Consider the following 13,076-nt stretch of genomic DNA (forward strand, 5'->3'; position numbering starts at 1 on the left):
CATCCGCAGTACACAGATGGCTAAAGGGTTGCATACATTCCGTATTAAGACACCAAAACGGAACAAATTATCACAACCGTCCTCAGAACTCGACGCTCACCAGCGTCCAAACCGTGCATTTCAGGACACTGGCTCCTTCTTGAAAACCGATCAGTCCGTCATCCCGCACAACATACTAAGCCTTGTCGGTGTTTTTTGGGGACACTGTATTTGAAACCCATAATGATAAAGGGACTTTATTTAGACAACAATCAGCTTTTTCACAAGTCTGCAATATATTAAAACTATAAGATATGAAGCTCTAGAAGCAGAGGATTCGACTACTTGGCGAAGTTTCATTGTGATCTAATTTAAACTCGAAACAAATGAAGCTGGATAACAAGTGTATTCTATCCCCTCAGTTAAGAAAGAAGTCATGGAAGTGTTAAAAAGTATCGAGCTGTGAGTTCTAACATGGTATCTAGAAGCTAGATCAATATCACACGGATCAACTGTCCGTACCTTATTCTCAAGTTCTCTGGAATAAAAGTGTAAGTAAAGTTTCGTATCGGATGTTGTAATGCTCCTTCACATTTTGCCTGGCTGTGCAGTGGCTAAGAAAAAGCACACTAGAAAAACTGGGTATCGACTGAAAACATATTTATCTGCCTTATTCTTCATAAAAGACTACCATGTAGCTAGTTGAAACAAAGGCATCTGAGTTTAGGACATGAAGGCATATAGAGGATTGGAAGATATACTGACAACATTCTTTCTATATTAACTCGGTGGGTTCTATGTCTACAATTTTCTAGTTAATAATAATAATAATAAAGCACTAGATCCTCATTCATCCGGACTAATTGAGACTAATTAAATGCTTGTTGTTTGTTGATGATGGTGCTTGTTGTTTAAAGGGGCCTAACATCGAAAGTCATCGGCCCTCTAATTAAATGAAAGTCCGTATTAAACGAAATAACTTATGAAATGATCCATGGTTCAAAAGGAAACAGTCTGTTCAGTAAAAAGAACGTGTACAGTACATTATTTAAAATTTAAGATAAAACAAAGGTTATTTAGTACATACATACATAAATATATACAACATAATTATAGACCAGACCTTCAGCGTTCAGTCTGCAAACCTGTGAATTTACTAAATGTTGCCACAATTCTCTGTTTTCAACTAGTGCTGTGGCCTAATTTAGTTCTATACCTCTTATCTTTAAATCCTTAGAAACTGAGTCTAACCATCGTCGTCTTGGTCTCCCTCTACTTCTCTTACCCTCCGTAACAGAGTCCATTATTTTCCTAGGTAACCTATCCTCCTCCATTCGCCTCACATGACCTCACCACAGAAGCCGGTTTATGAGTACAGCTTCATACATCGAGTTCATTCCTAACTTAGCCTTTATTTCTTCATTCCTAGTACCCTCCTGCCACTAATCCCACCTGTTTGTACCAGCAATCATTCTTGCTAATTTCATGCCTGTTCCTTCTAACTAGTGAATAAGATATCCTGAGTCCACTCAGCTTTCACTCCCCTAAAGTTGGTCTGAAAACAGACCGATGTAAAGATAATTTGGTCCGGGAGCTGACTTCCTTATTATAGAATACTGTTGATCGCAACAGCGAGCTCACTGCATTAGCTTTACTGCACCTTGATTCGATCTCATCTACGACATTACCATCCTGGTAGAACACATATCCTATATACTTGAAATTCTCTACGTGTTCCAGCTTTGTATCACCAACCTGACATTCAGTTCTGTTGAATTTCGTACCTACTGAGATCAGATTAGTCTTCGAAAGGCTAGTTTTCATACTATTCTCATTGAACCTATTTTCAAATTACAAGATAATAGACTGCAGGCTTTCGGCACAATCTGACATTAAGACTATGTTGTCAGCATAGGCCAGACTGCTTGCTACATTTCCACTTAACTGAATCCCTCTACCTTTCAGCAGATGATCCATGTAAACTACGAACAACAAAGGTGAAAGACTACAGCCTTGTCTAACCCCTGTAAGTACTCGGAACCAAGAACTCATTCTAACCCTCAGTTCTCACTGGAGCTCAATTGCCAACATGAATGCCTTTGATTGATTTTAATAATCTACCCTTAATTCCATGGTCCTCCAGTATGACGAACATCTTTCCCCTCGGTACCCTGTCATATGCTTTCTCTAGATCTACGAAACATAAACACAACTGTCTATTCCTCTGATAACATTTTCAATTACCTAGCAAATATAGAAATCCGACTCTGACAGCCCCTCTGTGATCTGAAACCACACTGGTTTCCATCAAACTTCCTCTCAACCACTGATCGCACCATCCATTCCAAAATGCCAGTGAATACTTTGCCTGGTATACTGATCAATGAGATACCTCGATATTCGTTGCAATCCTTCCTGTTCCCTTGCTTATACGTGGGTGCAATTACTGCTTTTTTCCAATCTGAAGGTACATTACCAACACTCCATGCTAATCTTACTACTCTATGAAGCCATTTCATTCATGCCTTCCCAATGTACTTCACCATTTCAGGTCTAATATCATCTATTCCTGCTGCTTTATGACAATGGAGTTTATTTACCACCCTTTCCACTTCCTCATGCGTAATTTCACTCACATCATTTTCTTCCTCCCCATGAGCTTGGTTGTTCGCGGCACCACCAGGAAGATCTCCATTTACGTTGGGAAGGTTTCCAAAAGATTTCCTTTTAGCGCCGGGAGTGTCCGAGGACATGTTCGGCTCACTAAGTGGGGGTCTTTTTATTTGACGCCTGTGCGTGACCTGCGCGTCGTGATGATGATGAAATAATGATGAAGACAACAAATACACCCAGCCCCCGTGCCAGAGAAATTAACCAATGATGGTTAACATTCCCGACCCTGTCGGGATTCGAACCCGGGACCCCTGTGACCAGAGGCTAGCACGCCAACCATTTAGCCATTTAGCCATGGAGCCGGACGCCTGTTCAGTGATTCCCTGGATCTATAATGAGTTCACCTGAATTACCCAAAACACGGTTCATTTCCTTTTTCTCTCCCTTCCTGAGATTTTTTATTACTGTCCAGAGAGGTTTCCCTGCTGCTTGACCTAGCTTTTCCAGGTTATTACCAAAATCTTCCCACGACTTCCTTTTGGATTTAGCAGCAACTTGTTTCTCTCTGTTTGTTTCATCTATGTAAAATTCCCTGTGTGCATCAGCCTTTGTTTGGAGCCATTTCTGATAAGCCTTCTTTTTCCGTTTACAAGCTGCTCTCACTTCAGCATTGTACCAAGATGTTCGCTTTTTACCATCTTTACACACAGTTGTTCCTAGACATTCCCTTGCTGTTGCTGTTACAGTATCCCTGTATACCACCCATTCTCTTTCTTTATCCCGAATCTGCTTACTGTCCACTGTTCGGAACTTCCTACTAATTATATACACGTACTTCTGCCTAACTTCCTCGCCCTGGAGATTTTCTACCCTCATTCGTTTACAGATTTCACATTCTCTTTCCTAGGCCAAGAGATACTTATTACCGAGCTCGATAGCTGCAGTCGCTTAAGTGTGGCCAGTATCCAGTATTCGGGAGATAATGGGTTCGAACCCCACTGTCGGCAGCCCTGAAGATGGTTTCCGTGGTTTCCCATTTTCACAACGGGCAAATGCTGGGGCTGTACCTTAATTAAGGCCACGGCCGCTTCTTTCCCAGTCCTAGCTCTTTCATGTCCCATCGTCGCCGTAAGACCTATCTGTGTCGGTGCGACGTAAAGCCAATAGCAAAAAAAATGAGATATTTAGTTTACTACAGATGCGATAGTGGTCTGTTTTATCGAAAAATCACAGAAAAACCCGTACATTGTTATCAGTTTTCCTGAATTCGAAGTCGGTTAAGATATAGTGTATTATGGGTATGATACCCCTAGCCTCCCATGTGTAGCGGTGAATAGTCTTATGCTTGAAAAATGTATTCGTTACTGCTAAGCCCAAACTAGCACAAAAGTCCAGCAAACGCTTCCCATTTCCCATTAGCTTCCATATCTTCCCCACATTTACCAATCGCCCTTTCATATCCTTCAGTTCTATTTCCAACTCTCGCATTGAAATCGCCCATTAGCACTATCCTTTTCTTGCTGTTGATCCTGACTACGATGTCACTCAATGCTTCATAGAACTTGTCAATTTAATCCTCATCTGTACCCTCACATGTTGAATACACTGAGAGAGGAGCATATTTCCAAAATGTCCTTTCTCCACATTTTAAGGAAATTGACTTATGGGTACATTGATTATGTCCATCTCTTTCTCCGTGGAATGGTGATGAGTTTTTAGGCATAATGTCCTTTTTATAAGCACAAAACACGGTTAAGTATGAGCTATGTTTAAAAAGAGTCTCTTCTCCACAGCAATATGGCTGACTGGAGTGGATCACAATTATGTTTACAAAATGTCTCTTCTCCTCTGTACTGCATAAGAAGGACTACCATTATTGTTTGAAAGCTGTCTCTTATCCTCCAATACATCTAGATATAAAGGCAATGCAAAACGAGCATTCTATGCAATTTCATTGCAAATATGGTGATAATTGTGTAGTGATAATATTGTTACATGACTATTATATTTAGGAAAACAATTGAACTACAGGTTATGGTGTAAAAATACATTCAAGTCCTTGTACTTCATGTGCGTTTTTTGCCTAGTTATTGTGCTTTTACGCATATTGTTTGGTATATTTAATTAGTTTGGGCATACTTTTTGTCAGGTGTTTACTGTTACATTCGTTTCTACGCAGATAGTGTAAAAAAACAGTGTAGTAGTTCCTGCTCCATTGAGAAAAGGGAGAAAACGTACTAGGAATGAGGAGGAGTGGAGGAAAAATATTAAGAAGAGAAAACTCTATGCTCAGAAGAGACTACCACAGATGCCGAAGTGTACGCACGTCGGCAGTGTTTTGAAGTGTAAAAAGTTATCTATGCAGGATGTTCAAATGTATTTCCAAAACGTCTCTTATCCTTTTTATATTTCCAAAATGTCCCTTCTCCAACACATTTGTATTAATATCTAATTAACGGTATGGTATTAAATGCATTCTTTGATTGTGGAGAATTATGGAATGTATAACAATTAGCTAGAAGAATGTTTGAAAGAGTCAAACTCAAAATTACATTTTCTATTCGTTTTTTCTCCGGTCTGTAAACTAGAAGCTGCTGGAGAAAGGACATTTTGGAAATATGCTCCTCTAATTCTCATCCTAATTCCTCCAACTGCCTAATCTACGCACATCATTCGCACGTTCTCGTGCCTAACAGAAACTACGTTGCGTGCAATAGTATTCCTGATGAACAGTCCTACCCCACACTCCTCCCTTACCTTTTTAACACCCGTCAAGTGCAAATTTATAATATCCTATCTCTTACTCGTTATCTCCCCTTACCCGAACATCAATTACTCCTAGCACATCCAGATGCATACTCTTTACTGGCTCAGCCAGTTCTACTTTCTTTCTTCCATAAGTCCCATTAATCTTGATAGCTCCCCATCGAATTCCATTTCGTTCGCCAAGTTGTTTCCAAGGAGTCCCTCGCCTGTCAAATGGGAGTGGGACTCTATTACTCCCATAGGTCCTAGGCTTGCTTAAGATATTCTGAGCTCGGTAAATTCATGAAGCAGGATGCTACCCTACTTACACATAGTCCAAGTGAGGATCTCTCCTCTAACGGGTTAGGGGCCACCAGTGGATTTTATAGTCCTAGCCGCCTGAGAACAAGGAGGGCCATGAGTCAGAATATGTCCGAGATGCCCACTCCCATTCCATAGCAACTGGTATCCCGACTCTCAGGACCACTTAAGCCACTCAGCCGCTGCCCCTGGCTCACGAACGAGGACTTGACTACAGTAACCCACTTTTTTCGTTTATTAACGTCCGTAATGTCAGAAAAATATTCGTATTTTCTCTATTTCACGGTTAAGTTTACAGATGACTTAATTCAACAACAGTCTTCATTAACAAACCGCTCACCTACCAGCTCAAATACACAGTACATAAGTGATAAGGTTAACGTTGATCACCTGTGAATGGAAGTAAAATATTAGTATCTAAATTAAAATGTTTCTGGTTTCCCCAAAAAGCGATTACAAAGTATCCACGGAGATGCCACTCTGGTAGAGATTATATTCTACTTACACATTACTCAATCATAACTATCATAAATGAAGATTCGTTATTACTGTCGTCAAAATCAAAGTCACTGAATCCTTGGACATAGTATACAGCTGTTTTAGGCTAAATTCACTTGCCTGAAAACGGAATTCGTAAATGGTTAAAGAAACTCTAAAATAGGTTACAAGGTTGGTAAATTACTCCACAAGTAACATAGAAAGGGCTGACTGTGGTGAGAGATAACATTTATCTTACTAAAGGGTATCGTAATTTCAGTGTTGTATATAAGTCAGCTTTCGGGTGTCTTACATTACTCTGTCGTCTACCTTTCAGAATACGTTATAATAAATGAATATTCTGGAAGATTGTACTTGTCATCGAGCTTGAATGAACTTCGACGTTCGCTCAGCAGAACTAAAGTCTTTAAAAGTTCAGAAGTCAGAAGGAACGCTCCTGCTTGATAAAAGTCCCGTATCGGGAGCATATTTGCCTCTCCGCGAGCTGCTTCTTGAATATTTACGAGACCGTTGGGGTGAACAATTTCTACCTACGTATTATAGAACACGAAGCCATTTGAAGGTGTGGAAACTTTCCCCCCTGGATTTTAAACTAAAAATAATGAAGTACGAACTGAAAGTCTCTAGAATGTTCGAATGCGAGTTATGTAATGAGTAAATGTAGAGAAGTGTATCTACATGAGATATCGTAGAAAATTTTATCATGCTAGGTTATTGTTCGGAATGAAAGTAGAAGATTGCGACACGGTGATGTTAAATAAGTGAAATGTGCTGTTGCTGTCATCCAAACAGTATCACATTTGTATTTTATAAAATTTTAATTTTACACTAATTTAAAAATCTTAATTAGGTTTAGAACTTCTCTTACTCTCCATTAAGGGGACTGGTATACGTTTTAATCATTCAAAAAGTGATTTTAGAAAAAGATGTACCGCAACTGTAGAAGTACAAATACCTACCTACAGTACAATCGAATTTTTTTAAATTTGCTTAACGTCGCACCGACGCAGAGAGGTCTCATGGAAAGAATTGTATAGGAATGCGCTAGGAGTGGGAAGGAAGCGGTGGTGGCTTTAACTAAGGTACAAACCCAGCATTTGCTTGGTGTGAAAATGTGGAAACCACGGGAAACCATCTTCAGGGCTGCCGACAGTGGCCACTATCTCCCGGATGCAAGCTCACAGCACCGCACGGCCATTTCACCCTGTACAATCGAATTTTACAGGGCAAAGAACAATATAGAAGAGGTGGGAGTATTGCGTATAATATTAGGGGTATGTGACACTGTAAACAGGACTTTTATGAATTTCTGGAACATATTCGGCTTACAGAAGTCCAGAATCAATCTTTTAGTAGCCGCCACTTTTGCGAGCGTCTTTATCAATTTAAAAAATAAAACATCTATATTGACAGTAGTTCCCTTTCATGTCCTAGTAACCAATGCATTGTTTTTTAATTTATATTTTAATATTTTGTTTTTCAAAATGTTTAATGTTATTATTATTGTGTTATTAATTATTCCCTTTTTTAATGTAGTCAAACTTTGTCCTTGTTGCAGTCCTGAATGTCTGAAAAGTCGTTGAGTTTCTCAATAAATATATATATTGGGGAATTAATTTTCAAAATATCTGTATTAGCTTTATATTCTCAATTAAAGGAGCAAATTTCAGCGTTTTAGCAGTCGTTAAAAAGTTAGGGAGTTTGTGCATGACGGAGAAGATTTGAACCTCTGTTCTCGTAAATTACATTTTTCAAATGTAATTCACTTATCGAAACCGACTTTCAACCTATTAGGTCGTGTTACGTACATCTAGTACGTCTTGAAGAGATGTTAAGTACAGAACAAAAATGGCCAACCAGACACCAGTGGGATCCGAACCCACAACCTCCCGATTTCGCGTCGGTTGCTCTACCAATTGAGCTATGGTGGCCCGGCCATCTTTGTTCTGAATATTTACGAGACCGTAGGGGTGAACAATTTCTACCTACGTATTGTAGAACACGAAGCCATTTGAAGGTGCCGGGCCACCATAGCTCAATTGGTAGAGCAACCGACGCGAAATCGGGAGGTTGTGGGTTCGGATCCCACTGGTGTCTGGTTGGCCATTTTTGTTCTGTACTTAACATCTCTTCAAGACGTACTAGATGTACGTAACACGACCTAATAGGTTGAAAGTCGGTTTCGATTACAATGCGGTCGTGAAAATTCAATATTCATCGTAATTCACTTATATTTGTGAACCATGAATTATATCGTAATTGCTTTCTCCTTGCATTGTTCGGGTCCATGGCTAAATGTTTTGCATGCTTGCTTTCGGTCCGTGGGATCCCGTGTCCTATTACCAGGATCGACGATGGGCGATTTTAACTTTCATTAGTTAATTCTTCTGGCTCAGTGACTAACTCATTCCATGTTAAGAAAACAGCATTGCTCTTATGAACCTACAAGGAGTGAACACACCCCTTCTTAGACATTCATTATTCCTCGTTATTAAGGAGTATTATAATATATTTTATGCTCTACGATGTCGAAATATAAATATTATATGCCAGAAAACTGAATCTTAATGAGGCTCTTTATAGTTCAAGTTTAACTATGATAGAGGTTCTCCACCAATCAGAGTTCAGATGTTCATAATGATACAACTGTTTGACCAATTAGATGAGGATAACATCGCGCCTGCGCTCAACGCACCAGCTTCGCACTTGTTTCCAATATCAAACATGTCGGACAAACATATTAACATCAACGCACCTTCCACTTCCAATATTCCACAACCACACGGCACATTGCCGCAAATTCACTTCATCAGCTGTACAATAAATGATTCGTAAGAAAGCTAACTTGATAACTTCCTATCAAAGATTTCAAAATATATGACATTGTCAAGGTCTCTGATCCACGCACGGAAAATGAATAACCCAGTGCATGCGCTCTGTTCAGTAAACTCAACTGTCAAGCGACATCTCGAGATAAATTTATGAATATTTAAAAAATAGTTGTAATTATAGTGAAGCATAAACAGTCGTATGCAACTCGCCTATATTGGTATTAAAGGCACTCGTATGGAAATTATAAAACGAGCGAAGCTCGTTTTAGTAACATACTCGTGTCTTAATTATTGCCATTACAGGCTTGTTGCATTATGTACTATTATATTGCATTGCCTTGTGAGTTATTAAAATAATTACTTCACATTCTATATTTAATAAATACATACGTAGGAAGGAACCAGAATTGCGCGAACAGCCATCATTTTGTTGCCTTCCTTCATTTTCCTTCTGAGTTACTTAGGTACATATAACGCGTAATCTGTTACTCTGCAAATCGCCGGGAGCTTATCACTGCTGCAGAGAAGTCATCTATAAATTTGTGTGTTTGAATATTCCTGTACTGTACAGCAGTTGTTACTGAAGACTTTGATGCTGTGGTGTTCAGTGATCTCATGACTTGTACTGACCCAGAAATTCGTTATGATGTGCTCGGTTTTGTTATTTACCTTTTGTTTCTTAAGCGCATTTTAGTTTGCCACATTTGTACCACTTTTTCACAAGCGCATTTAATTGTTACCATTATTTCGTGGGCTGTATGACGGCGCAGTAGTTGCCTGGGCAAATTTAATAAATGCAATTAACAGCTCCCCCCCCCCCCCAACTCGAGTCTACAAAAATTATCTGTTGTTCATTTTCTCCCAGTTTGCCTTGAACTTTGATACTGAGGTTTTGTATGTGCAGTAGTTTACCAGTGTTCGTGTAAAAACTTAAATACGCCCTCTCCATTTCTTTACAACCCCAGTACCTTAGATTTTTAAAAATTCAGCTTAGTTTTTCTTTCCTTTATTTTGAACGTAAGTATTCGGTTTCACGAATATATATGCCATGGTTTTTCCGTGACGATATTGAGCAGAGCTGTTCGATAAGGCAACCTTATTGTCATAAGAGCAATACTGTTTTCTTAATGACCGGACGAGTTGGCCGTGCGGTTAGGACCGCGCGGCTGTGAGCTTGCATCCGGGAGATAGTGGGTTCGAATCCCACTGTCGGCAGCCCTGAAGGTGGTTTTCCGAGGTTTCCCATTTTCACACCAGGCAAATGCTGGGCTGTACCTTAATTAAGGCCACGCCCGCTTCCTTCCAACTCCTAGGCTTCTCCTATCCCATCGTCGCCATAAGACCTATTTGTGTCGGTGCGACGTAAAGCCATTAGAAAAAAAAAAACGATTTCTTAATGTGGAATGAAATCCAAAGCCCGGATTTTCATGCCGTAGCAGGTAAGATTGCAAACTAAATTCGTTTAATAGGAAGTGTCGGCCATCCGCTCTTCCATAGTGTAGCAAGAGTAACATAAATTATAAGAGTTCCGATGAACCGTACCCCTAATATTTATGCAAGCCCCATAACATTATCGTTGTGAAGGTTAAGTATACTTGCTGCTCGCTTCAGAAACTTTGCATTCTAACCTATTAATGCATAAAAATCCGGGCTTTAGACATCACAGACGCGCAGGTCGCCTATATGTAGTCAACCCGCAAGACTATCTCCAGGCCTTTCTAGAGAACACACATCATTTATTAAACTCTTGGTATTCTTAGGTACAAAATTTATAAAAAAAAAAAAAAGACCAAAGTCATATGCCGGTGTTTGATAGCTATTCGGACAAAAAATTTTTGCAATTTTTCTCCACTTCTTCTTATATTCACATCTAGAGCAAGAGGGAAAGTAACCGACACAGAAATTTGGAATACCTGTCACAGTGCAAGAAAAGGAAATAACAATGTTTAGATTCGATGATTTGTAATTTTATCCAAATTTAAAATTAAAATTACTAATTTTGTAAATATTTTTAATTTCTGAAATGGTTAATTTTGTACCTGTGATGATGAACAACACAATTTAGAACGTAGAGAGGAAAATACAGTGCTAGAAATAGTTTTGCTTATTACGGTTTCCCATGGTACAGAGAGTGTAACAAAACGGTAAGACAAACTTCTGGACACATTCCTCATAAGTAGAAGAAAATATATGTTATATTGTGTCTATAATCCCAGCCATACAGAAGAACCCCCACGCGGACGAGTAGAGCCAGGCACAAGAAGAAAAATGCATCCATTTTATGTGGAGCATGCCTCCCTGGCAAATGTAGATCCACGTTCCTTGGCAGCAGGTAATTTGAACTTCGAGCAAGATCGGAACTTTTCGGAAAACTTCGGCAAATTATTATGACATTTATGACTGACAATCCAAGATTTGAAGATATTCTGGGGTGTCATTTGAAAGGAAAATATTAATAAAATTCTGTGGAATTATTTGGTAAAGTCTAATTAACAGGGAGAAATACACGCAATTATGCCCTGAGAGAAGTTTCGTCGGTCCATCGCCAGAGTGGAAACGGCACGTTTCAAGGCCACCTCTCCAAAAAGCGCGGGGTTTAATTAATTACGACAGCGGGAAGAACAGGAAAATTCCGCAAACAACACCATTATAATTAACAACATGTCTGAAATCTCGGGTGTGCTTTTTAGGAAAATCGGCACAATGGTCGGGAGCAATGTGTAATGTTACATAATAGGGGATGCCTTGTCCATCATTACGAGGTTTCTTATACATAACCCCCTCCATCGAGAGTGCTCTTTCATATTTCCAGTTCAAGAAGGCGAAGCTGCGGATGTTGGCATCGCAGGAAGAATAATTATAAATTTCCAGTGGTTAAGTGATAGACTTAGGAACTGAAAAGCCATCTTACTTGAGAGATGTGAATATACTTAGTGCCTAAGAGAAACGGAATCAACTTTATCGTTAGGAATACAACATTCACCATAATAGAGTAGCTGGGAACATTACAATACCTATTTCAAAGGGACTCATGACTTCTGCGAGGGAGATATTAAACTCCAAGATAGCTATCTTGAATATTATCACGGTTTCTTTAGACTGCCTGAACACGAGAACAGTTGGTTTGTTTAGAAATTGAGTATTATCTTCCTACAGTTAGAATTGGGGACCGTCTGGTGCGGGGGAGCGTAAGGAGCTTTCTACGATTCCATCAGTTGGGAGGTCGAGAAGGTGTGCAGTATAGCTCACGTTTGTATCGATATTGTATGTGTTTAATTCATAGTTATAAGTTTTGCGTGGCCTCGAGACGTGTGTAAAACCAGTGTCGTTGATAAGTTACTTTTAAGTGAAGAATGCCACTGATTAAAATGATGGACTAAGGATCCGAGAGGTTTCTGGCTCGCTAGATGCGACCAGGAAGATGCCACACGAACAGCTCAATTACAGGTGTGTCAAATCTAATATTTTTCGAGTTTAGCGGACTTCACCTCACTTGTTTGGACTTTGATGATAATCAGATTGATCCATCTGATACTTGTTTCCTTTTTGCCTTTCATTCAACAACAAATACTTAGTGTTAGCCCCACGATTGGATTGGAACGCCGTGTCTGCACCTTGTACCGGGCTTCGGAGCTCATGATATTTGAAATGCCCCCACAAATCTATCGGGTTTAGCTGTGGATAATGTGGAGGGCAGGAAAGAGTTTCCGGGCCCATATCCATGTAAAGAAAGTCACCTCTATGCTAAAACCATGAATGTGACAATGCTCTTCCTATCCACTGGTCACGTGTCTCAGCCACATATATTGATATGCAGTCCATCAGAACAAATTTCGTTGAGATCGTTTTCCTATGCCAACGTGTAAAGGAGAATGAACCTTACTGTACCGTACTGTACGAATATTTGTTTGCATGTCATATTCACCCGCTCCTAGAGTATGATGTATTTAAGGTTCATTTTCCTTTACATATGGAAATAGGAAATTGGAATAATTCACTCTGATAATGCCTGTTATTTGTGAATTATCTGTGTCAGTTGTAAAAATGTAGTATTTATCATTTGGAAAATTACACTGCTGTGAAAAGCTA

The sequence above is a fragment of the Anabrus simplex genome, chromosome 5 (assembly GCF_040414725.1).
Source record: "Anabrus simplex isolate iqAnaSimp1 chromosome 5, ASM4041472v1, whole genome shotgun sequence".
NCBI lineage: Eukaryota > Metazoa > Arthropoda > Insecta > Orthoptera > Tettigoniidae > Anabrus > Anabrus simplex.